This window comes from Bubalus kerabau, chromosome 20, assembly GCF_029407905.1.
Source record: "Bubalus kerabau isolate K-KA32 ecotype Philippines breed swamp buffalo chromosome 20, PCC_UOA_SB_1v2, whole genome shotgun sequence".
Taxonomy (NCBI): domain Eukaryota; kingdom Metazoa; phylum Chordata; class Mammalia; order Artiodactyla; family Bovidae; genus Bubalus; species Bubalus kerabau.
The window spans coordinates 18,766,741-18,794,651 of NC_073643.1; the positions used below are offsets into that span (position 1 = coordinate 18,766,741).

At 41.3% G+C, this 27,911-nt stretch overlaps 1 long non-coding RNA gene across 6 annotated transcripts; it reads right to left on the reverse strand.

Moving 5' to 3' along the window:
* On the reverse strand, nucleotides 1-27,911 carry LOC129634999 (uncharacterized). Of its 6 annotated transcripts, none has more exons than XR_008706051.1 (4): nucleotides 27,419-27,911; nucleotides 26,451-26,493; nucleotides 23,046-23,136; nucleotides 1-539 (listed from the first exon to the last, which is right to left on the reverse strand). It is a non-coding gene; the product is annotated as an uncharacterized LOC129634999 (long non-coding RNA). The 6 variants fall into 6 exon arrangements; XR_008706049.1 differs by lacking the exon at nucleotides 1-539 and adding an exon at nucleotides 18,850-19,273; XR_008706050.1 differs by lacking the exon at nucleotides 1-539 and adding an exon at nucleotides 18,850-19,273 and having other exon boundaries at nucleotides 26,451-26,594.

Sequence of the window (27,911 nt, forward strand, 5' to 3'; positions counted from 1 at the left end):
AGATGATGCCTAACCGCCTCCACATACTCTGTGAGGTCGAATGGCCCCCTGTGGGAGTAGGATGGCCACCAGAGAACACCATGAACTTACAAATAGTGGAAGCAGTCTATACAGTAGGCACAGGAGAGCCAGGACACGGGGATCAAAATCCATATATTGACTCATGGCTAGGGTTAGCTCAAGACCCTCCTACTTGGACAAGGTTCTGTATTCCAGAAGGAAAAGGGAAAAATATTAATGGCACAAAAATTGACTGATGATAAAAAAGGAAATTCTACAGGATTTGGACGGGGATGACCTGACTCCTCCCCATACTGGATAATAATGCGCCTGCCTCCCAGTGCTCCACCAGGACCGGAGGCTGCCTTAATGCCGAACCCAGGGCCAGGTGAAGTCCTGCAGCAGCCGCTGCTCCTCCGCCAGCTCTCCCGGAGTTCATAGAGCCGCCGTTTTGGCAGGCTCCGATCCTAGCGATGGAGACCTCTGGTCAATGCCCCCAGAATTCCATCTCAGCCGGACCTCCTAGATTGTATCCACCTCTGTCAGTGAGTATTGATGGAGAGGGGGAAGAAAACACAGGAATTAGACAGAGGCTGTGCTCTGCCAAGGAACAGGCGGAAAGAACCCCACTACAGCTGCCCCTCAGAGAGCCTCCGGTTCAGGACGCATGTGGGCACTACGTAGCATCAGCCCCCTGTAGCCTATTATTATTTTCCTCTACAGATATAGTAAACTGGCAGAGACGCAGGATCCTAACTGAGGTCAGAAAATGGTTAAAAGAAATGGCACCTGAGGGTACTGCAAACCCGCAGCGGTGGGCAGAACTCGCCACCCCCGATGAGAGGCCCAACTGGGACTGTAACACAGAGGAGGGGAGCGGCCACCTGGAGAGATATTGGGCAGCTATTTTACAAGGCCTCAAGAGGGGGCCCCGAAAACCTATGAGTATGGCAAAACTCTCCAAAGTGATTCAAAGGGAAAGCGAATCACCCTCTGAGTTCTACGAAAGACTGTGCGAGGCCTGTAGACTTTATACGCCAATAGATCCAGAGGCTGCTGGGTCTCAGATGGTGATAAATGCGGAATTTGTGTCTCTAGACTATCTCAAAAATGTCAGATGGGGGGACACCAAGTGACTCATGAATTTTTATACATCCCTGAATGCCCAGTACCTTTGTTGGGAAGAGACTTGCTAAATTGGAGGCACAAGTGACCTTTCCCTGCCACGAAAGACCCACTCTTCGAGTGGGATCAACCACCTATTTACTCTTCCTCTGGGTAACCCCTCAAGATGAATGGAGGTTGCTCGATCCCCCAGAAGGGAAACCAGACAGGCTACACAGTCGAGAGAGAAAGAGAGCTAACTCAACAATTCCCTGAGGTCTTGGAGGCAGACAACCACCCCTGGCACCCCCAGGCTTGCAAAACAAGTCCCACTGGTAATAGAACTAAAACCCAGTGCAATTATATCAGCACCCTCCTTGGGCCTGCCAGACCTATATAAACTGTTTACTCTTTACCTGACTAAAAAGGACAAGGTGGCTATGGGAGTGTTGTCCCAGAGCATGGGGACATGGGACAGACCCGTGGCTTATCTCCCAAAACGGCTGGACAATATTGCCACTGGGTGGCTGGGATGCTTACGGGCAGTTGCTGCAGTTGCCTTATTGGTCTGGGAGGCAACCAAGCTGACTTTGGGCCAAGATTTGATCATAAAAGTCCCGCATGAGGTCAACACTCTCCTGCGAGGGGACCCCCATAAATGGCTGTCAACATCCTGGACTACTCAATACCAGGGACTGTTATGTGAAAACCCCCATGTTACTATTGAGCCTTGTCAGGCCCTGAATCTGGCCACCCTCCTTCCTGTGGGAGAAGGTGGGCCCTCACATGATTGCAAGGACGTATGCCAGCAGCCCTGACTTGAGAGACCAGCCAATCCTGGACCCAGATTTGGTCCTGCACACCAGTGGCACCAGCCTGGTGAAACAAGGACAATGACTGTCAGGATATGCAGTAGTCATGGAAGAAACCATCGCTGAGGCTAGCTCTCTGCCATCACACTGGTCCACTCGATGGGCCAAACTATATGCTCTAATCCAGACCCTCAGCTGTCAAAAGCTAAGAAGACAAACATTTACACAGACTCCAGGTATGCTTTTGCCACAATACATGTACGCAGGGCTCTGTATAAGGAGAGACGCCTTTTGACAGCCAGTGAAAAAGATATTAAATAAGGAAGAAATTAAGGCCCTATTAGATGCTGCCTGGGAACCAGAAAGGGTTGCAGTCATACACTCCCAAGGACATCAAAAAGAGGATACCCCCTGGGCTCGGGGAAACAGACTGACTGATAAGACAGCTAAACAAGCAGCCGAGGGCTTGGGGTGACAAGTGAAGCCCCTATTAAAGCTCTCGTATTGGTGGAGCTGCCTGAGCAACGCTGGACTCTCCAAAATACACCGAACCCCAAAACCAAAGTCAAAGCAGAAGGGGCTATCAAGACTGAAAAGGGATGGTGGGAATTGCAAAGTGGCAAATTATTGGTACTGGAGGAGCTGGCACCCATTCTGCTAAGCCAAACACACCAAGCAACCCACCTAGGCCATGATAAACTGGAAGAGCTAATTCGAAAATATTTCTTGGTTCCCCACCTCTCTTCCCTATGCAGGACAGAATCTCAGAACTGCACTGCCTGCTCACACGTCAGTGCTGCCTCTGGCACAAACAGAAATCTCTGGGGATTCAGCTAAAAGGCACACTGCCCTTTGAACACCTGGAAGTGGACTTCACTGAAATGAAACCTCACCAATACTACCGTTACCTGCTGGTCATGGTATGTACATTCTCAGGATGGGTAGAAGCTTTTCCTACCTGGACTGAAAGAGCATCAGAAGTAGCCCGGTGCCTGCTTAGGAAAATAGTTCCCAGATTTGGATTTCCTACCAGCATTGGATCAGACAATGGCCTGACTTTCGTAGCTGATTTAGTACAAGTAAGCAAAACTGTAAACATCAAATGGAAACTGCACACTGCATATAGGCCCAGAGTTCTGGGATGGTGGAATGAACCAACCAGACACTTAAAGAGACTCTCCAAATGGATCATAGAGACTGACTGCTCCTGGGTGGACTTGCTTCCGACGGCTCTGCTCAGACTCAGGATGACCCCCACAGTCCCAAGGCTATTCTCCTTAGGAAATTGTGTATGGGAGGCCCCCTCCCATAATAAAACAGGTGTCAACAAATTTGCCTCAGGTAAGGGGGGATAGGATTTCACAGCAGATGGAACTGGGTAAGGTAATAAATCAGGTAACTAAGTTTGTACAAGAAAGGGTGCTGTTCCCCCTTGGGGGACAGATTCATAAGTTTAAGTTTGGTGACTGAGTATGGGTCAAAGATTGAAAACATGATTTGCTAGCCCCTTGGTGGAAGGGCCCTTATATTTTTCTAACTACCCCTACAGCAGTTAAAGTTGCAGATATTGCCCCTTGGATCCATCATACCAGGGTAAAGACAGCATAACATACAGACCCAGAAAACACTGAGTGGACTGCACAGAGGGACCCCACTGACCCTCAAGAGACTAAGACCATCCTTAAGAAGAAGAAAAAGAAGATCCCGGACGAGCACCTTCAGGATGAAGCCACATGATCAACTCCTGCTGCTTGACCTCATTGACATGCCAACTTCCACAATACCTTCGACTGTTGCGTATGTGGGGCTATGCCTCTGTCTGTGATGGGTGGACTTCCCTGGTGGCTGTCACCGCTCTGCCAAGGAGACTTTAAACCACTCAGCTCTTTTCTGGGACACAATCATAATCTCTCCCTGCTCTCTTGATGTAAGCCAGACCTACAGTCAATAGACTTGGGTCATGGGGTTACATATTATGTAAACACCAGTTTCATAAAAGTAATTTGAATTAATTTAATTCAAATTAAAATGGTTTTGGACATGCTCACAGCTGCTCAAGGAGGGACCTGTGCTATAATTAAGGTTGAATGTTGTGTATATATTCCTGATTTATCTGACAATGTATCAGCTGCTTTAGATGTCATGAAAAAACCAGGTAAAAACAATGTCAAATAAAAACATTCCTTTCTGGACTTCGGTACTATCCTTGGGTGAAGGGTGATTGGCAGAAAATTAATTTACCATTATTATAGTTGCCTTGATAGTTCTGTTCTGGGGACCTTGCATTTTACAATGTATTATGAACTTTGTAACCCAAAGGTTGGTGTCGTTCTCCCAGATTGGTGGTTGGAGAGCCAGGGTGCAATATATCCCTATGAGTGATGCTCATACTATGAATTAAGAGCATCAAGAGTGGGGAATGAAGGAGGAAACAGACAGAACAGGCTCCATCTTCAAAGCAGGACTCCATCTTGGGCCGGACTGTGGACTTTGAGCTATATGCCCAGTATCTATGGAAACGACACACCAACTGGAAAACCAGACCCCCCCACCCCACCCCCGTGATGGAAGAGCCCCAGGGCTCGTATCTATACTCTCCATTGCCTAAAAGAATACACTAATTATCTGTGTAACCAAATAAATCATAAATTCTATTATGCTTATTGGGGTATGACCACAGGCCTATTGATAATTGTCTACTGTTAACTACCTAGGCTTAAGGCATACGAATCATGGGTTTAAGGCATAAGAATCACAGGTTAACTTTGTATCTTTCTTTTCCTTTGTTCAGACGAGTTTCAGAGAATTTGGGGAGGTGGGTTTGAACATGTACACTTAGGGTATATAAAGTTTTCACAAAAACTGGTCGGGGTCCTTGGCTAAGAGGAGACTCTGCCTTGGGCTCGCTGGTGTAATAAACTGCACTTCACTATCTGCATTGTCCTTCTGAGTGAGTTTGTTTCCCGGAACATGAGGCTACAACAGGAGCATTCGAGACAGTGTGGAAGGATTTGACAAACTTTCAAGGATATTTTCCCAGTGTCCCAGTTGACTGCAAAAGAGACATCAAATTCTGGACCAATGCCTTGATGATAGACCTCTAAGAGGGTGCAAAGGAGGATGCCCCCTGTTTTAGATTTCTGGCCTTGGAACTGTTGCAGTTATAAGGTCACCAACTTGGAAGACTATTGTTAAGGGTCTTGTAGTCTGTTTGGAATAGAAAGACCAGTAAGATTGAGAACTAGTAGACTATGAGTACCCAGGTAAAGGAGGCTAGAGCAGAGTAGTAGGGGTCATGTCAGTCTTACAATCTTAGTGTTAATTTCTGCTTTACATTGATTCACTTACAAATAATGGAACTACTTCATATATACTATTGAGTTTTCTTTTTTATATTCTTTTCCATTATGGTTTATCATAGAATATTGAAATAGTTCCCTGTGCTATACAGGAGGATCTTGCTATTTATCCATTTTATATATAATAATTTGCATCTGCCAACCCCAAATTCCTATCCCATCCCTCTCCTACCCTACAGAACACAAATCTGTTCTGTTTGTGAGTCTGTTTTGTAGATAACTTCATTTGTGTTATATTTTAGATTCCACATATAAATGATATATATGGTATTTGTCTTTTTCCTTCTGAATTACTTCACATACTATTATAATCTATAGTTGCATCCATGTTGCTGCAAATGGCATTATCTTCTTCTTTTTTATGCCTGAGTAATATTCCATTATACATACATCTATATTCCATTGTATATATCTATTACATCTCCTTTATTCATTCATTAATCGATGGACATTATGTTGTTTCCATGTCTTGGCTATAGTGAATAGTCCATGTCTCTGCTATGAACACAGAGGTGCATGTATCTTTTTGAATTGTAGTTCTGTCTGAATATATGCCCAGGAGTGGCACTTCTACGTCATGTGGTAATTCTATTTTTAGGTGTTTTTTTTTTTTTTTTTTTTGCCATGCAACACAGCATACAGGATCTTAGTTCCCCAATCAGGGACCAAAGCTGTGCCTTCTGCAGTGGAAGCAGGGAGACTTAATCACTGGACCACCAAGGAAATCCCATATTTTCAGTTTTCTGAGGAACCCCCATACTGTTTTCCACAGTGGCTGCACCAACTTACATTCCTACCAGCGGGGTAGGAGGAGAATGCTAGTAATTTCAATGATTTGTTAATCAGTCAACTAATTAACCAAGTGTGTATAGAGTGCTACTATACGTTAGGCACTATGCAGGGTCTGGGAGTCAGTAGTAGATCTCCGAGCTTCGCTATTCACTGTCCTCTAGGGAAAGTGTTAGTCGCTCAGTCAGGTCTAACTCCTTGTGACCCCATGGACTGTGCAGCCCACCAGGCTTCTCTGTCCATGGAATTCTCCAGGCAAGAATACTGGAGTGGGTTGCCATTCCCTTTTCTGGGGATCTTTCCAACCCAGGGATTAGAAGCCATGTCTCCTACACCAGCAGGCAGATTCTTTACTGAGCCACCAGAGAACACTGTAGGAAAGACAGATTGTAAACAGCAATCCAGTGGAGTGCTGAGGAAGAACAGTTAAGATGCTCTGGGAAAGTCTGCTCTTCTGGAATCTCATCTGCTGAAAATCTGAACCAGGAGGCTGAGTTCCCGGTGGACCTCACTCCCAGGACAGCTGCCTGAATCAGAGAGGGAATTAACTCTTCGTTCAGACTAACTTAAGCTCTCAATTTAATATAGCTAAATGGTATTCCCAGAGAGATTCTAGGTAGAGTTGCTAATCAAGGACCTGTCTGGTGGATTATTTAATAACAAGCCCTACTATGATGATTTCTGATTTCAAGATGGACTTTTTTGGCCCAGAGGAAGTCTGGGAAATTCCATTTTTGAGTGTCAAATCTATCCTTACAAGTAACTGGGGTGGGGAAAGAGGAGGAAGAATCCCCAAAGAAAAATGCATGGACTTTCGAGTCAGGCAGTCCTGGCTGGGGTGGCTTTCTAGGCAGTGTAACCTCAAGCAAGGCATTTTTGTTTTCTTTTTGCCACAGTGGACAGGATCTCAGTTCCTGGACGAGGGATCAAACCCTGGGCCTGGCAGTGAATACACTACTAGGAAATGCCCAAGCAAGGCACTTCTATTCTGTACGTCTCAGTTTCCTCATCTGTAAAGTGAGGACACGAGCATCTATCACATTGGTCATTGTGAAGATTGAAGGCAATATGTGTTACAAAGACCCAACACATGGAATCAAGAACAAATGCTTTCTTTGTTTTTTCCTGTTGCACTAAATGACATTAAAATCAACTAGGCTTTCTAAATAGGTTGGGTTTCTTGCTAGGGAGGATGGCTGGGAGGTTAGTTAAAATAGTTGGGATTTTTTTTTTTTAATTAGTAAACCAAAATTTATCTTTGTGTGTGTGTGTGTGGTTTTTTTTTTAGTTATATAGCTCTTTGGTCCTTTTTTTCAAAAAAGGATATTAGACACTTCAGAGAAAAACCAACATTGGCTGTTTATAGGAATAAGAAATCTTTCATAGGCAAGTAGAAGAGACATTTAGAGAAGAGAAGCAGTGTGATGTCACCAAGCTCTGGGAACTCAACATAATCCATTTACTGGTAATGTCCATCTTATACATAATTAAACTATAGCTGTTAAGTTTATATTGCAAATGAGAAAAATAACTAGTTTGACTCCTCAATATTTCTATAAAGTAAATTATCACTTTCTTCATAAGGTATCAGCTATAAGGAAGCTTATAGAAGTTTTGATTTTTTTGAAAAGAAGTTAATGATCTGGGAGTTTCAGCTCCCTTAAGTTAAAGACGGATTTCACTCACAGGTCAAGGCACACACCATGGTCTGCAGCTGAGGTAGTCTGCAGGAACTCATCTGTGTGAAATGGTTGGAATTCTTGTTTCAGAGTTTTAAGCCCTATTTTATTCTATTTATAAAAGTAATACTGAATTTCAGTCAATATGGTAGACTGAGTTGGTAACCAACTTTTTTTTCTCCTGGTGTACACCCCTACAAATTTTTGGAAATGTTGCCTACTGAAAAACCTTTCCCAACTCCAACTTGTCCTTTCTTCACTACTGGAAGAGCTCACTTCCCAATGTAGAGAGTGGAGCATGCTCAGAGTCACTTTTGCAGCCTCTCTTGAAGATACAGGCAGGTTACTGAGTCCTGGCCAATGGGATCTGAGGGTAAGTTTGCAAAGGGACGCTGTGGAAGAGTCTCCTGCCTAGTAGAAAGAGTTGTGTAAGAGGAAAAGCCTTCTTCCTCCACTCTGGGCATGGCAATGTCTGCTGCAGCCATCTTGGGACCATAATAAAGAATATTACAAACATGTATTGCAGAGAGGAAAGATGGAAAGTTCTCAATCCTCACTGTCATTGTTGAGTTACAAAGTTAACCTGAGAACCCTTAATTTTTGCTACAACCGTTCACCATCGAGTATTATGTCAGCTATGAATTTGTCACATATGGCTTTTACTACGTTGAGGTATGTTTTTTCTATACCAAATCTGTTGAGAGATTTCATCATGCAAGGATGTTGAATTCTGTTAAATGTTTTTTCAGTATCTATTGAGATGATTATATGGTTTTGATCTTTTATTACATTAATACAGTATAATATATTTATTGGTTTGTATATATTGAGCCATCTTTGTGATCTCCCAGAGATAAATACCACTTCATCATGATGTATGAGCCTTTTAATGAACTTTTGAATTCAGTTTGCTAGTATTTATTTTGTTGAGAATATTTGCATCCATATTCATCAGGGATATTGGTCTGCCATTTTCTTTTCTTGTAATATCCTTATTTAGCTTTGGTATCAGTGTAACGTAACTCATTACATGTAAGTAAACTCATAAAATGAGTTTGGGAGTATTCCTGACCATTAAATTTTTTGGAAGAGTTTGAGGAGGATGGGCATTAGTTCTTCTTTAAATGTTTGGTAGAATTAACCCATAAAGGCAACTGGTCCTGGCATTTTGTTTGTTGGAACATTTTTGATTACTTATTCAATCTCCTTATTCACTATTGGTCTGTTCAAGTCTTCTGTTTCTTCATCATTCAGTCTTGGCAGATTGTATGTTTCTAGGAATTTATCCATTTTTTCCAGACTGTCCAATTTGTAGACATATATTTGTTCATAGTAGTCTCTTACGAGCCTTTACATTTCTGCAGTATTAGTTGTAATATCTCCTCTTTCATTTCTAATTTTATTTATTTGAGTCCTCTGTTTTTCTCTTAGTAAGTCTAGCTAAGGTTTGTCAATTTTGTTTATTTAAAAAAAAAAACAACTCAGTGTCACTGATTTTTTTTTTCTACAGTTTTTGGAGTCCCTATTTTATTTCTACTTTGATCTTTGTCATCTCCTTCCTTCTGATAACTTTGGGCTAGTTTGTTCTTGTTTTTCTAGTTTTTTGAGGTGTAAAGTTAGGTTGTTAAGAGATCTTTTGTTACTTTTAATGTAGACATTTATCACTGTAACTTCCTTCTTAGGACTGCTTTTGCTGCATCTAATAATTTTGGTATGTTGGATTTCCATTTTCATTTGTTCCAATATTAAAACAAAAATTTCCTTTTTGATTTCCTCTTTGATCCAATGTTCATTAAAATCCCAACAAATCTATTAAAAACTACTAGACTTGATAAACAATTTAGCAAGGCAACTCGATAGATGGTCAATATAAAAAGATAAGTTATATATATATATATATATACATATATATACAAAGTACCAATGACGGAGAAGGCAGTGGCACCCCACTCCAGTACTTTTGCCTGGAAAATCCCATGGACGGAGGAGCCTGGTAGGCTGCAGTCCACAGGGTCGCTAAGAGTTGGACATGACTGAAGTGACTTCACTTTCACTTTTCACTTCCATGCACTGGAGAAGGAAATGGCAACCCACTCCAGTGTTCTTGCCTGGAGAATCCCAGGGATGGGGGAGCCTGGCGGGCTGCCGTCTATGGGGTTGCACAGAGTCGGCCATGACTGAAGCTACTTAGCAGCAGCAGCAGCAGCAGCAATGAACAATCAGAAATTGAAATGTAGTAAATAGTACCATTAACAAGAGCACCAAACTCCCCCTATGAAATAGGTATAAATTTAACAAAAGTTGTGTAAGATTCATATGTTGAAAACCATAAAATATTGATGAAAGAAATAAAACAGAAAAACGCCAAAATATACCTTGTTCATGGATTTAAAGACTTAATATTATGAAGATGTCAGTTCAGTTCAGTTCAGTCGCTCAGTCGTGTCAACTCTTTGCAACCCCATGAATCACAGCACGCCAGGATCCCTGTCCATCACCAACTCCCGGAGTACACTCAGACTCACGTCCATCGAGTCAGTGATGCCATTCAGCCATCTCATCCTCTGTCGTCCTCTTCTCCTCCTGCCCTCAATCCCTCCCAGCACCAGAGTCTTTTCCAATGAGTCAACTCTTCGCATGAGGTGGCCAAAGTACTGGAGTTTCAGCTTTAGCATCATTCCCTCCAAAGAAATCCCAGGGCTGATCTCCTTCAGAATGGACTAGTTGGATCTCCTTGCAGTCCAAGGGACTAGCAAGAGTCTTCTCAGAAGCATCAATTCTTCAGCACTCAGCCTTCTTCACAGTCCAACTCTCACATCCATACATGACCACTGGAAAAACCATAGCCTTGACTAGACAGACCTTTGTTGGCAAAGTAATGTCTCTGCTTTTCAATATGCTATCTAGGTGGGCCATAACTTTTCTTCCAAGGAGTAAGTATCTTTTAATTTCATGGTTACAGTCACCATCTGCAGTGATTTTGGAGCCCCCAAAAATAAAGTCTGCCACTGTTTCCACTATTTCTCCATCTATTTCCCATGAAGTGATGGGACTGGATGCCATGATCTTACTTTTCTGAATGTTGAGCTTTAAGCCAACTTTTTCACTCTCCACTTTCACTTTCATCAAGAGGCTTTTGAGTTCCTCTTCACTTTCTGCCATAAGGGTGTTGTCATCTGCATATCTGAGGCTATTGATATTTCTCCAGGCAATCTTGATTCCAGCTTATGCTTCTTCCAGCCCAGCATTTCTCATGATGTACTCTGCATATAAGTTAAATAAGCAGGGTGACAATATATAGCCTTGATGGACTCCTTTTCCTATTTGGAATCAGTCTGCATGTCCAGTTGTAACTGTTGCTTCCTGACCTGCATACAGATTCCTCAACAGGCAGGTCAGGTGGTCTGGTATTCGCATCTCTATCAGAATTTTCCAGTTTATTGTGATCCACACAGTCAAAGGCTTTGGCATAGTCAATAAAGCAGAAAGAGATGCTTTTCTGGAACTCTCTTGCTTTTTCCATGATCCAGCGGATGTTGGCAATTTGATCTCTGGTTCCTCTGCCTTTTCTAAAACCAGCTTGAACATCTGGAAATTCACTGTTCACGTATTGCTGAAGCCTGGCTTGGAGAATTTTGAGCATTACTCTACTAGCGTGTGACATGAGTGCAATTGTGTGGTAGTTTGAGCATTCTTTGGCATTGCCTTTCTTTGGGATTGGAATGAAAACTGACCTTTTCCAGTCATGTATCCACTGCTGAGTTTTTCAAATTTGCTGGCATATTGAGTGCAGCACTTTTACAGCATCATCTTTCCAGTGTCAGATCAGATCAGATCAGCCGCTCAGTCGTGTCCGACTCTTTGCGACCCCATGAATCACAGCACGCCAGGCCCCCCTGTCCATCACCAACTCCCGGAGTTCACTGAGACTCACGTCCATCGAGTCAGTGATGCCATTCAGCCATCTCATCCTCTGGCGTCCCCTTCTCCTCCTGCCCCCAATCCCTCCCAGTATCAGAGTCTTTTCCAATGAGTCAACTCTTCGCATGAGGTGGCCAAAGTACTGGAGTTTCAGCTTTAGCATCATTCCTTCCAAAGAAATCCCAGGGCTGATCTCCTTCAGAATGGACTGGTTGGATCTCCTTGCAGTCCAAGGGACTCTCAAGAGTCTTCTCCAACACCACAGTTCAAGAGTGTCAATTCTTCGGCGCTCAGCCTTCTTCACAGTCCAACTCTCACATCCATACATGACCACTGGAAAAACCATAGCCTTGACTAGATGGACCTTTGTTGGCAAAGTAATGTCTCTGCTTTTGAATATGCTATCTAGGTTGGTCATAACTTTGCTTCCAAGGAGTAAACGTCTTTTAATTTCATGGCTGCAGTCACCATCTGCGCTGATTTTGGAGCCCAGAAAAATAAAGTCTGACACTGTTTCCACTGTTTCCCCATCTATTTCCCATGAAGTGGTGGGACTGGATGCCATGATCTTCGTTTTCTGAATGTTGAGCTTTAAGCCAACTTTTTCACTCTCCACTTTCACTTTCATCAAGAAGCTTTTGAGTTCTTCTTCACTTTGTGCCATAAGGGTGGTGTCTTCTGCATATCTGAGGTTATTGATATTTCTCCCGGCAATCTTGATTCCAGTTTGTGTTTTTTTCCAGTCCAGCGTTTCTCATGATGTACTCTGCATAGAAGTTAAATAAGCAGGGTGACAGTATACAGCCTTGACGAACTCCTTTTCCTATTTGGAACCAGTCTGTTGTTCCATGTCCAGTTGTAACTGTTGCTTCCTGACCTGCATACAGGTTTCTCAAGAGGCAGATCAGGTGGTCTGGTATTCCCATCTCTTTCAGAATTTTCCAGTTTATTGTGATCCACACAGTCAAAGGCTTTGGCATAGTCAATAAAGCAGAAATAGATGTTTTTCTGGAACTCTCTTGCTTTTTCTATGATCCAGCGGATGTTGGCAATTTGATCTCTGGTTCCTCTGCCTTTTCTAAAACCAGCTTGAACATCAGGAAGTTCAGTTATCCCTAAATAGAGCTATAAATTCAACCCAATCCATTTAAAAGTTCCAGCAGGAATTTTGGTAGACATCAACATTCTGATGAGAAGAATTATGTTGAAAAGTAACGGAACTAGAAAAGTCAAAATAATTTTCAAAAGAAGAACAAAGTTATAAGACATGCACCACCTAATTTCATGTCTTAATATGAAGCTACAGTAGTCAAGGTAAACTGGTATTTTGAAAGGACAGACTCAAATTAATGGAACAGAACAGAGTCCAGAAAAAGAAACAAACATATGTGACCAATATATTTTTAAAGTATCTTATTGAGATAATTCACACACCATAACATTTACCCATATATAATTCAATGACATTAGTATATTCACAGAGTTGTGCAAACTACCAAAATCCAAGTTTAGAATATTTTCATCTCCTCAAAATGAAAACTTTGAAAAGTTTCAAAAATAAACTCCATACCCATTAACAGTTACTCCTCATTCTCCCATTTCTCCAGCCTTCAGTTCAGTTCAGTTCAGTCACTCAGTAGTGTCTAACTCTCTGTGACCCCATGAATTGCAGCATGCCAGGCCTCCCTGTCCATTACCAACTCCCGCAGTCCACTCAGACTCACGTCCATCAAGTCAGTGATGCCATTCAGCCATCTCATCCTCTGTCATCCCCTTCTCCTCCTACCCCAATCCCTCCCAGCATCAGGGTCTTTTCCAATGAGTCAACTCTTCGCATGAGGTGGCCAAAGTACTGGAGTTTCAGCTTTAGCATTAGTCCTTCCAATGAACACCCAGGGCTGATCTCCTTCAGAATGGACTGGTTGGACCTCCTTGCAGTCCAAGGGACTCTCAAGAGTCTTCTCCAACACCACAGTCCAGCCTTAGGCAATCACTAATCTATTTTTCTCCATAGATTTGCCTATTCTAGACATTTCATATAAATGGAGCCACATAATATGTGATCTTTTGTGACTGTTTTGTTTTTTTTTCACTTAGCATACCATTAGTCCATTTGGTTGTAGCACGTATTATTATTTCATTCCTTTTTATGGCTGAATACTATTTCATTGCATGGCTATACCACATTTTATGTATCTAGTCATTGGTTGATAGATATTTGGGTTGTTTCCACTTTCTGGCTACTGTGCCAAAAATATGAATAGTGCCACTATAAACATTTGTGCACAAGTTTTTGTGTGTGCATATGTTTTCATTTCTCTTAGGAAGGACTTGAGCTTGGAACACATGAAGAACACTCACTTGCCCCCAAATTAAGATAAACTATATGTATTAAACTGTAGAAAATTCTGAAAGAGATGGGAATACCAGACCACCTGACCCGCCTCTTGAGAAACCTATATGCAGGTCAGGAAGCAACAGTTACAACTGGACATGGAAAAACAGACTGGTTCCAAATAGGAAAAGGAGTCCATCAAGGCTGTGTATTGTCACCCTGCTTATTTAACTTCTATGCAGAGTACATCATGAGAGACACTGGGCTGGAAAAAACACAAGCTGGAATCAAGATTGCCCGGAGAAATATCAATAGCCTCAGATATGCAGATGACAATACCCTTATGGCAGAAAGTGAAGAGGAACTAAAAAGCCTCCTGGTGAAAGTTAAAGAGGAGAGTGAAAAAGTTGGCTTAAAGGTCAACATTCAGAAAAGTAAGATCATGGCATCTGGTCCCATCACTTCATGGGAAATAGATGGGGAAACAGTGGCAGACTTTATTTTTGGGGGCTCCAAAATCACTGCAGATGGTGACTACAGCCATGAAATTAAAAGACACTTACTTCTTGAAAGGAAAGTTATGACCCACCTAGATAGCATATTGAAAAGCAGAGACATTACTTTGCCAACAAAGGTCCGTCTAGTCAAGGCTATGGTTTTTCCAGTGGTCATGTATGGATGTGAGAGTTGGACTGTGAAGAAAGCTTAGCGCTGAAGAATTGATGCTCTTGAACTGTGGTGTTGGAGAAGACTCTTGCTAGTCACTTGGACTGCAAGGAGATCCAACCAGTCCATCCTAAAGGAGATCAGTCCTGGGTGTTCTTTGGAAGGACTGGTGTTGAAGCTGAAACTCCAATACTTTGGCCACCTCATGCGAAGAGTTGACTCATTGGAAAAGACACTGATGCTGGGAGGGATTGAGGGTAGGAGGAGAAGAGGACGCCAGAGGATGAGATGGCTGGATGGCATCACCAACTCGATGGACATGAGTTTGGGTGAACTCCAGGAGTTGTTGATGGACAGGGATCCTGGCATGCTGCAATTCATGGGGTTGCAGAGTCGGACACGACTGAGTGACTGAACTGAACTGAACTGATGTGTATTTAGGATATACAAAGCTCCAGATGGTCAGGTTAGAAGCAGTGTGGGAATATGTTTCTATGGCGTTTGCTAGTCTTTGAGAATTTCCCAGGAGCAATCACTTCTTTTTCTTATATCCTTCCTGTGTCAAGATCTAAGGCTGTAACTTAGTCACTGTTCTCCTATGTGAGGAATGGAATTGCTGGGTCATATGGCACCACAATGTTTAACATTTTGAGAAACTTCCAAATTGTTTTCCATTTTGTATTCTTACTACCCATGTATGAGGATTCTAATTTTTCCATCCTCATCAACACTTTTTATCTCTCTTTTTAATTTTAGCCACCTGGGTGGTTGTGAAGAGGTATCTCAGTGTGATTCAATTGATTTTTGACAAAGGTGCAAAGGCTATTCAAAGGAGAAAAGATAGTCTTTTCAATAAACAGTGCAAGAACAATAGGATCAGTTCAGTTCAGTCGCTCAGTCATGTCTGACTCTTTGCGACCCCATGAACTGCAGCACGCCAGGCCTCCCTGTCCATCACCAACTCCCGGAGTCCACCAAAACCCATGTCCATTGAGTTGGTGATGCCAACCAACCATCTCATCCTCTGTTGTCCCCTTCTCCTCCTGCCCCCAATCCCTCCCAGCATAAGGGTCTTTTCAAATGAGTCAGCTCTTTGCATCAGGTGGTCAAAGTATTGGAGTTTCAGCTTTAACATCAGTCCTAGCAATGAACACCCAGGACTGATCTCCTTTAGAATGGACTGGTTGGATCTCCTTGCAGTCCAAGGGACTCTCAAGAATCTTTTCCAACACCACAGTTCAAAAGCATCAATTCTTTGGTGCTCAGCTTTCTTTATAGTCCAACTCTCACAGCCATACATGACCACTGGAAAAACTATAGCCGTGACTAGACAGACCTTTGTTGACAAACTAATGTCTCTGCTTTTTAATATGCTGTCTAGGTTGGTCATCACTTTCCTTCCAAGGAGTAAGCATCTTTTAATTTTGTCTTTTAACAATAGGATAACCATATGCAAAAGATGACAGTCTAATCAAACTGTCATCATATACAAAAATTAACTCGAGGGCCTCCCCGGTGGTCTAGTGGTTAAGAATCTGCTTGCCAATGCAGGGCACATGGGTTTGATCCCTGGTCCAGGAAGATTCCATATGCCGTGGAGCAACTAAGCCTGTGAGACACAACTACTGAGCCAGCCCTCTAGAGACAGCAAGTCACAGCTACTGAGCTCATATGCTACAATTACTGATGTGTGCACACCTAAAGCCCATACTCCACAACAAGAGAAGCCATGGCAATGAGAAGCCTGAGCACCACGGTGAGGAGTAGCCCCTGCTCCCTGCAATTAGAGAAAGCCCGTGCACAGCAATGAGGACCCAGTGCAGCCAAAAATAAATAATAAAAAAAAACCAACTCAAAATGGATTACAGACTTGCATGTAAAGAATAAAACCATAAAGCTTCTGAAAGGAAATATAGAGGAAAAATTTTATGAACTAGATCAAGGAAAAATTTCTAAGATACTATATAAAAATGATCCATAAAATAAAAAATGAGAATTTGGCCTTCATAAAAATTTTGAACTTTTGCTCTTACAAAAGATACTGTTAAGAGAATGAAAAGATGAGTCACAGATTAGGAGGAAATATTCACAAAACATATCTAATGAAGGATTTGTATCCATAACATATAAAGAACTCTTAATACTTTATAATGAGATAGCTAACAGTCTAATAAAAAACAGGAAAAAGATATTTGAACAGACTGTTCACCAGTGATGTAAGTAAGAACATGAAGAGATGTTCAACATCATTAGTCTTTTGCTGTTGTTCAGTCGCTAAGTCTTGTCCAACTCTTTGCAACCCCATGGACTGCAGTATGCCAGGTGTCCTTGTCTTTCACTGTCTCCCAGAGTTTGCTCAAAATCATGTCCATTTTATTGGTGATGCTATCCAACCATTTGATGCTCTGTCACCCTCTTCTCTTCCTGCCCTCAATCTTTCCCAACATCAGGGTCTTTTCCAATGAGTCAGCTCTTCACATCAGGTGGCCAAAGAATTGGAGCTTCAGCATCAGTCCTTCCAATGAATATTCAGGACTGATTTCCTTTAGGATTGACTGGTTTGATCTCCTTGCTGCCTAAAGGACTCTCAAGAATTTTCTCCAGCACCAAAATTAGAAAGCATCAATTCTTTGGTGCTTGACCTTCTTTATGGTCCAACTCTCACATCCGAACATGACCAGTGGAAAAACCATAGCTTTGACTATACATGAAGGGATGTTCAATATCATTAGTTATTTGTTGTTGTTCAGTTGCTAACTCTTGTCTTACTCTTTGCAACCTCATGGACTGCAGTATGCCAGGTTTCCCTGTCTTTCACTATGTCCCAGAGTTTCACTATCTCCCAAAGCATTGACCTTTGTTGGGAAAGTGATGTCTCTGCTTTTGAATATGCTGTCTAGGTTTGTCATAACTTTCCTTCCAAGGAGCAAAGTGTCTTTTAATTACATGGCTGCAGTCAGAGTCTGCAGTGATACTGGATCCGGAGAAAAGAAAATCTGTCATTTTCCACATTTCCCGCTTCTATTTGCCATGAAGTGATGGGATCAGATGCCATGATCTTCGCTTTTTGAATGTTGAGTTTTAAGCCAGCATTTTCACTCTCCTCTTCCACCCTCATCTAGAAAGTCTTTGGTTCTTCTTTGCTTCCTGCCATTAGAGTGATATCATCTGCATATCTGAGGTTGTTGATATTTCTCCCGGCAATCTTGATTCCAGCTAGTGATTCATCCAACCCAGCATTTCACACGTTGTACTCTGCATATAAGTTAAATAAGCAGGGTGATAATATACAGCCTTGATGTATTCCTTTCCCAATTTGAACCAGTCCACTGTTGTATGTCTGGTTCTAACTGTTACTTCTTGACCTGCATATAGGTTTCTCAGGAGACAGATAAGGTGATCTGGTATTCCCATCTGTTTAAGAATTTTCCAGTTTGTTGTGATCCACACAATCATAGGCTTTCGTGTAGTCAATGAAGCAGAAATAGATATTTTTCTGGAATTCCCTTGCTTTCTCTCTTATCCAGTGAATGTTGGCAATTTGATCTCCGGTTCCTCTGCCTTTTCTAAATCCAGTTTGAACATCTGGAAGTTCTTGGTTCATATACTGCTGAAGCCTGGCTTGAAGAATTTTGAATATGACCTTGCTAGCATGTAAAATGAGTGCAATTGTACAGGAGTTTGAACATTCTTTGTATTGCCCTTCTTTGGGTTTGGAATGAACACTGACATTTTCCAGTCCTGTGGCGGCCACTGCTGAGTTTTCCATATCTGCTGGCATATTGAGTGCCACACTGATGACACAGCATTCTCACTTCTAGGTACTTACATTAGAAAGTGAGAACTTATATTCTTACAAAAGCCTATATATGAATGTTTAGAGTAGCCTTATTTATAATTGTCAAAATGTGGAAACAATCCAAGTGGCCCTCAATTGGTGAACAGATAAACTATGGTTCATCTGTACAATGGATCCCTACTCAGTAACTAAAAGAAACAAACTACTGATCCATCCAAGAACACAGTTGAATTGCAAATGCATTATGTCAACTTAAAGAATTAAGGCTGAAAAGGGTACATACTGCATAATCCCGTTTATGTGACATTGCTCAAAAAGCAAAACCCACAGTGAAAGAAAACAAACAACAGTGGGAGTTTGGGATTGCAATATGCACACTATTTTATTTACAATAGATAACCAACAAGGACCCATCATAAAGCACAGGGAACTCTTCTCAATATTCTATAATAATCTAAATGGGAAAATAATTTTAAAAAGAATCGATATATGTATATGTATAACTGAATTACTTTGCTGTACTCCTGAAACTAACACAACATTGTACATCAACTATAGCCCAATATAAAATAAAGTTAAAAAAGAAAAAAAGTGGTTACGTAAGGTTCAAGGTATGGTGAGGAGCCAACATCAGAGGAAATTTTGGGGAGTGGCTGAACTGTGGATATACAACTTTATGTGTCTGTCATTACTGAAATGAGTGAATTTTATCATATCTGAATATACCTCTGAGACTTCCCTATTGGTCCAATGATTAAGACTTCACCCTTCCACTGCAGAGGGCATGGATTCGATTCTTGATCCTGGAACTAAGAAACCACATAGTGCATGGCAAGGCTAATAATAATTAAATAAATAAATAATTTAAAAATTTATCAATAAAAGTGACTTTTAAAAATTACACTTAGGGGAGCTTTAACCTCTTGAGAAACCTGTATGTAGGTCAGGAAGCAAGAGTTAGAATTGGACATGGAACAACAGACTGGTTCCAAATAGGAAAAGGAGTACGTCAAGGCTGTATATTCTCATCCTGCTTATAACTTCTATGCAGAGTACATCATGAGAAACGCTGGGCCGGAAGAAGCACAAGCTGGAATCAAGATTGCCGGGAGAAATATCAATAACCTCAGATATGCAGATGACACAACCCTTATGGCAGAAAGTGAAGAACTAAAGAGCCTCTTGATGAAAGTGAAAGAGGAGAGTTAAAAAGTTGCCTTAAAGCTCAACATTCAGAAAACTAAGATCATGCCATCTGGTCCCATCACTACATGGCAAATAGATGGGAAAACAGTGGAAACAGTGGCTGACTTTATTTTTTGGGGCTCTAAAATCACTGCAGATGGTGACTGCAGCCATGAAATTAAAAGATGCTTACTCCTCGGAAGGAAAGTTATGACCAACCTAGACAACAGAGACATTACTTTGCCAACAAAGGTCCGTCTAGTCAAGGCTATGGTTTTTCCAATAGTCATGTATGAATGTGAGAGTTGGACTATAAAGAAAGCTGAGTGCCGAAGAACTGATGCTTTTGAACTGTGGTGTTGGAGAAGATTCCTGACAGTCCCTTGGACTGCAAGGAGATCCAACCAGTCCATCCTAAGGGAAATCAGTCCTGAATATTTACTGGAAGGACTGATTCTGAAGCTGAAACTCCAATACTTTGGTCACCTGATGCGAAGAGCTGACTCATTTGAAAAGACCCTAATGCTGGGAAAGATAGAAGGCGGGAGGAGAAGGGGATGACAGAGGATGAGATTGTTGGATGGCATCACTGACTCAATGGACATGAGTTTGGGTCAACTCTGGGAGTTGGTAATGGACATGGAGGCCTGGTGTGCTGCAGTTCATGGGGTCACAGAGTCAGACACAAGTGAGTGACTGAATGGAACTGAACTGTACTAGAAGATGGGACTAAAAATATATAGACGACAACAACAAATATGGAAGAATATGATTCTAAGCTAAAATATTCTAATATCCATTTAGGCATAGAAGGAGTATAAAAATCTTAATTTACTTTAGATATCATGTTAAGTATTTCTGTTTACAAATAAATGACAGAAATAAAATACAAGAATCTCTTGCTTAACATTAGTAATCTGTGTCAGAAATCAGACGTTCTATGTGAAAGCACAGAGCAGAAGGGAGTGTGGTTCCCATTATTTTAACTGGGAAAAATTATAATGCATGATGTGTCTACACCAAACCCAAACAATTTCCTAAAACATAAATAAAATATAGTGAAACACCTGCACATAAGCAACAGTCTATTGTATTAAGATTTTATATGATTAAAACCACTATTTCCTTCAAACAGCATAGTACTACCATAAGGATAGACATACAGATGAATAGAATTGATGATAGACTAGAAAGTCTAGAATTAAAGCCTCACATACAGGCTAACTGATTTTCAACAAGGGTGCCAAAACCACTCAATGGGGGAAAGGACAGTCTTTTCAATAAATGATGCTGGGACAACTGAATAGTTACATGTGAAACAAGGAAGTTTGACCCTTACCTTACACCATATATAATAACTAATTCAAGTAGATCAAAGATCTAAACATATGAGATAAAACTATAAAACCGTTAGGAAAAACACAGTGAAAAAGCTTCACATCATTGTATTTGTTAATGATTTCTTGGATATAACACAAAAGCACAGGCAATAAAAGAAAAAAATGATAAATCAGACTTCATTGAAATTTAAAACATTTGTGTATCAAAGGGTACTATCCAGAGAGTGCAAAGACAAACCACTGAATGGGAGAAAATATTTACAAATAATATATCTGATAAGAGATTCATATTTGGAGAATATAAAGAACTCCTACAACTCAACAACAAACAATCATCCCAATCGAAAAATGAGGAAAGAATGTGAATAGATATTTCTCCAGAGAAGATGTATGAACCATCAATAACATGAAAAGATGTTTAACATCTCTAGTCATTAGAGAAATGCAAATTAAAACCACAATGAGATACCACTTCATACCAAGTAGGATTACAATTATAATAAAACAAAACAAAACAAAACAGAAAATAACAAGTGTTGGCAAGGATGTGGAGAAATCAGAACACTTGGCATTGCTGGTTGGAATGTAAAATGTTGCAGCTGCTGTGGAAACAGTTTGGTGGGTTCTCAAGAAGATAAACATAGGATTACCATATGATCTAGCAATTTCACTAATAGGTATACAGCCAAAAGAATTGAAAGCAGAGACTCAAATGGATATTTAAACACCAGTGTTCACAGCAGCATTATTCCCAATAGTCCAAAGGTGGAAACAATACAAATGCCCATCAACTGATAAATGGATAATATAGTAACCTTAGAAATAGAATACAATGAAACAGTAACCTTAGAAAAGAATACAGCTACGACATGGATGAACCTTGGAAACATTATGCTAAGAGAAATAAGTCAGATACAAAAGGACAAATATTGTATGATTCCACTTAGATAAGATATTTGCTTCTGCTGCTGCTGCTAAGTCACTTCAGTCGTGTCCAACTCTGTGCGACCCCATAGACGGCAGCCCACCAGGCTCCCCCTTCCCTGGGATTCTCCAGGCAAGAACACTGGAGTGGGTTGCCATTTCCTTCTCCAATGCATGAAAGTGAAAAGTGAAAGTGAATTCACTCAGTCGTGTCCGACCCTTAGCGACCCCATGGAGTGCAGCCTACCAGGCTCCTCCGTCCATGGGATTTTCCAGGCAAGATACTTAGAATAGGCCAATTAACAGACAGAAAATAGAACACAGGTTACCAGGGGCTGGGGGACACAGAGGAAATAAGGAGTTATTGTTTAATAGATACAGAGCTTGAGATGATTAAAAAGTTCTAGAAATGGAAGCATTGACGGTTGCACAATGTACTTGATGCCACTGAGCGAACACTTAAAAATCATTGAAAGAATAAGCTTTGTTATGTATATTTTACTACACACGAAAAGCAAAATGAAAAACTCTGCTTCCTAACCACCAAACAAATGCTACTGCTGTTAGCAAACAGCTTCAACAATCTCGTGTGCAATAACTTGATACACTGATTTCTCTCTCTGCACCAAAGACATCTTGAGATACACATTCTTTTTGTGGGTGTGGAGGCACAATTTACAAAGAACACTTAATTCTGATATTGTATCAATAGTGGTTTGAATATAGCTTAAGCTATTTCCTACACTGAGTTTTGTTTAAAACAGTGTGCTGAATTTTAGGGATGTAAATTTAAAATTTTCTTATCTAAATATTGGCCAGAAAATATTGTGTTGAGAGATAAGAAATCTCTATGATGTTCTGGTATTGAAAACCAAGAGGATTCTCTTGAGAAACGTCTCACACAAGTATGAATTACAGATCTTCCAAACCAGAAGAAGCAAAACCAAGAAAAAAGAAAATGAAACCATTAAAATAAAAATGGTTGAAAAAACCTTGAAAAAAAAATAGAAGGCTTGGAATGAGGAAAAAATACATAGAAAAAGCATAGTAAAGGTAAAACACAAAATTAGATGGTAGAAATAAGTTCAAATTGATCAATAATCACGATAAATGTAAACAGATCAATGCTTACCTATTATGAGGCAGAGGCTTTCATATTAGATTTTTTTATGAAGCTTTTGGATTTTTACAAAAGACACTCCAAAAACATGATGACAGAAAGACTAAAGATAAAAGAATAGACAGAAGGAAAATACTGGTCAGAAGAAAGCTATTATGCATCTAATAACTTAGTCTCAATACATATCACAAAAAATCAATAGACTCACAAAGAGAAATTGGCAAATCAATCATAATGGCAGATTTTCCTCCCCAATATTTTTTAATGAAAAATTTCAAATGTACCACAAGCTAGAAGAATCTTAGAGCATACATCCAAATACTTACCGTCTAGTTCTACCAATAACACTTTTACTCTGCATTTGCTTCTTCACATATCAACCTCTGCACCTTTCTATCCATTTATTACACCATCTTATTTTGTATGCATTTCAAAGTAAATTCAGTCACTTTTCAAAGACTTCATTAAGTAAGGTTGATTATCTGATTGCAATTTTTTCATTTGTAATGAATTTTATATCCAATGAAACACACAAATCTTAAGTGCACGTTTGCTGAATTTTGACAAATGTATATATCTGTGTAAGCTAAACTCCAGGTAAGACACAGAACATTACCATCAATCCATAAAATTTTCTCATCTCCCTTCATAGTCAATCGTAATGGGAGATTTTAACATATTTTTCTAGAAATGAATGGATCAAGTAGACAGGAAAAAAAAGAGTAATGATCTAGAAAATGTGAACAATGCAATTAAAAGGCTTGAGCTAACAGACATAGAAAGAACTTCCTTCCATTAACAAGGAAATCACATTCTTTGCAAGCACATTTATGCAAATGAACCATGTACTAGGCCTCAAATGGATCTTCCACAAATTCCAAAGTCTGAGTTTCACAGAGACCATATTCTCTGATCACAAAGACAATGGACACATCTTGCCATGGCTTAGGAATATCTTGCCTGGGCATGGACCTAACCACAGAAGGGAAAGCAGGGTTCATGGGCAGATATGATTCCCATCACGTGAACTGCTGGATCATGCTGGAACCTATTCCTGCTTATGCCAGTTTTTACTGGGTCTCTGTCATTTGCAACCCAAGAGTCCTGAAGAAAACATGTACTTCCCAGGAGAGACACAGTACAGCTATGAAAGCATTTTATAATTGAATGAACAATTCTTTACACTTCTAGTTTGCTTCAAGTATAAAGCACATTATTTAATCATTCATGAAACCACTGAGATTCCAAAAGTCGAAGTGACTCATTTAAGACTCCAGCTCCAGTGAGCCCCTGCACATGGCTCTGAAAATCTCTGAGTGAACTTCTGTCATGCTTATTCTACTCCATCTGCTTCCTAGGAGAGACAAGATAGCGAGTTCTTTCAGGGCAGGGACTGGGTCTTCCTCATCTTTGTGTCCCCACTGCCTAGCAAAGGTCCTGTCAAATAAAAGGTGCCACTGATACCTATTGGCTGAGTGGCTGAAGTAATGAATGATTTCTCTAGTCAAAGAGCAAGATTTAATGTGAGAGTTTGAGGGAGGAAAGAGAAAGAGAGGGCCTTTACTTTGACTCTTTCAGAGACATTAGACATTCTAGCTCCCCTAATCATTGTTTTAAATATGTTGCCTCAGTTAATCTTCATAATAACCCTATGAGATTGTGTTATCGGCTGAACTGTATCCCTCCTCCCTGCCCCCAAATTCAGACTATTGTAAAGAAAAGAGAGGGATTCAAGAAAACCATGGAAAGACAGGCATAACTTTTGCCATAGGCTCTTAAAAGTATTGGGGCTTCCCTTGTGGCTCAGCTGGTAAAGAATCCATCTGCAATGTGGGAGACCTGGGTTCCATCCCTAGGTTGGGAAGATCCCCTGGGGAAGGGAAAGGCTACCCACTCCCGTATTCTGGCCTGGAGAATTCCAGGGACTGTATAGTCCATGGGGTCGCAAAGAGTCAAACACGACTGAGCGACTTCCACTCACTTAACTTAAAAGTATTAAGAACCTCTCTATCTCTCTGAGGACACATTGGCTTATCCTCTTGGGTTTTGCCATGAAACTGTGAACATGACCATATAGCCTAAAGGTTGCATCCTTACAGCCTATGATCCAAGGGATGAAAAACTGAGACTTGAATCCAGATGGTCTGATGTCAGTAAACAAATGATATGGAAATAAAAAGGAAACCCCAGGTGGTTGAGAAGAATTTAACCCGCTCTACAGAATTATCTATAGGGCACAGTAATTAAGAATGTGGGTGCGACATAAATCCCAGCTGTTTCACTTGCTAGAGGTGTGACTTTGGGGAAGTAATTTAACTTCTCTGTCCTCATCTGTAACACAGGCATACCGCACTGTCCTCATCTGTAAGATAGTACCTATTCGTATTAGTTTCCTAGGGCTGCCATTATAAAATACTACAAGCTGGGTGGCTTAAACAACAGAAATGCATCTTCTCACAGTTCTGGAGGCTAGAAGTCCATGATCAAGGTGTCAGCAAGTCTGGTTTCTTCTGAAGCCCCTCAGAAGATAGCTGCTTTCTTTCTGTGTTCCCATGGTCATCATCTAGTCTCTGTCCTCAATTCCTCTTTTTATAGGGACATTTGTCAAACTGGATTAGAGCCCACTCATATCATCTCACTTTACCCTAACCACCTCTTTAAAGGTCGTATTTCCAAATAGCCACCTTCTGAGATACTGGAAGTTAGGACTTGAACATATGAATTTGGGGGCAGGGAGGAGGGATACAATTCAGCCAATAACATGATCTCATAGGGTTATTGTGAAGATTAAATGAGGCAATATTTTTAAAGCAAAAATCAGGAGAGCTAGAATGTTGTAAGTGCTTAATAACTGTTCATTGTAACTGAATATTTACTTTAGGCATACGGGTATCTAGCAAGTCACAAATCTTCCTTTGCTAGGGTACTGGCTGGAAACGACCCTATCTTAGCAAGAACTCTCAGTTCTTGCCTGGAAAGAGAATAGTAAGTGGACTTCTGTGATTCCCCCCTCCCCTCCACCTCCCCGCTGGAGTGCCTAACTTGCCTCAGCAGGATAGAAAAAAAAAAAAAAAAAAGGCAATAATTCATGGCAGGATAAGGACAAAAGATGGAGCTTCTGGCTCCAGTAACTTATGTTCAGAATAGTACCCATACCAGGAGAACCCACAGAAGACTTCAAGGTGCCCTATGAGGATGACTTCCCTCTCTGCTCCTCCCGGCACCTTCTATCTCCTCATGAAGCTGTATGCTTCAGGATGGCAGCAACCACATCTATTTTACCTGATCTTCTCCCCAGGGCACAGCACAGTGCTGTGCTGGCACGTTGCAGGAGCCTCTCACATATTTATTGGGTAGGTTAAAAAAAGTAATGAATTAGGTTGATCAGTTTAATTGTACTGATCAGTAAGGACTCACCTTTTCGTACAAGTCAATCCTCCTCTTGGCCTCTGTTCTCCATCTGTCAGGTGGGAGAAGGTATGGAATGAGGCTCTCTCCACAACCCCTTCTAGCTCAATGCTTCTGGGATCTTAGGGTTCTCAGGAGACAGTCTGCATGCCTCTTCAAGGAACCAATGGAAGGGGAAACCAACTTGATTGAGCAAACTGTCTCAGGTAAAATGATTTCATGTGGGTCTGTGGTCCTCAAATTGTGGAGGACTGCACATAATTTTTTTTTTAATTTGGAAACAACACGGCCTATCTATTATTTTGCCAAATTTGGACATTGAAGGAAAAAAAATCCCATTAACTATCAAAACCAGGTCTTTAAAAAAGATATATATATTTTTAATACCAAGAAAGCAAGAAGTACATCGTTTCAGCAAAAAACAAACAAACAAAAAAAACAAAACCAAAAACACAAACAACCAAAAACCCCACAAAAACCCACTCCCTCTCCCCATGGGAAAAAAGACAGGTGGCAACCTCACATGATTATTAGTATTTTCTTTGTAGATAGTCCTTAATTTCATCAGACTGATCCCTGTGTATAGTCCAGTCCTTGGGTCGTACTAACATTATTTTCACTACCCCTCAATAGCTGTCAAGTGGGGCTTACTCTGCCCACTTTACAGATGGGGAAACAGAGGTTCAAAGAGCAAGTGCAAGATCAGGGAGACAGTAAGTAGTAGCGAGTTTTCTGGATGCCAATTTAGACCACCTTGGCAGAACCTAAACCAAAAGCTATTTCACAGCGGGGAAGAAATGACCTGCACTGGCCCCCCTGGTACGCCCCCTCGTGTTCTCAGTGAGTCTGGACTTGGATGCTTTGTCCTTTAACACACTACACGCTCATGATGTATCCACTTCATGCCAGGCACCGGGAAAGTGTAGGAAGACAAACCACACGTCCCCAGCCTCCTTCTCTCCTGTTCCCATACTCACCCTGGGTCCTGCTCTCCAGGCCTAACTCCTAATGCACTGGCGGCCAACGAATCCCCACCGCGGAAGTGGCTGTTAACAGTTTTGCGGGGGGGTTCCCTCTCCCAGAGCTGTTGGCGGTTTCCTAGGAGCCTCTGGGAACTTTCAATGCCTCCAAGACCCAAAGGACTGGAAGTGTAATGGTGCAACTCGAGGCACTGGGATAGGCTTTACCTGAGTTAACCTGGGAGCCAGGGGTCAGTTCAAATTCTTATCAACTAATACCCTGCTCGGACCCTCCCCCGTTCCCATGGGCTTTGCGTGGGCCCCACAAACCCACAGCTCGGGCTGGGAAAACGGGGTCCCCCAAATTAGAAGGCCTTACTGTGAAGGAGGCTTACTGCTAGGGCTTGGGGACTCCCCCGGACCGTGCCTACCCCGCTCCCTGACTGGACTGCCAGAACACAGAGCTCCCCTTTCCTGTTCCGCTCCGCTCTGCCCCGCACGCCGGCTGCAG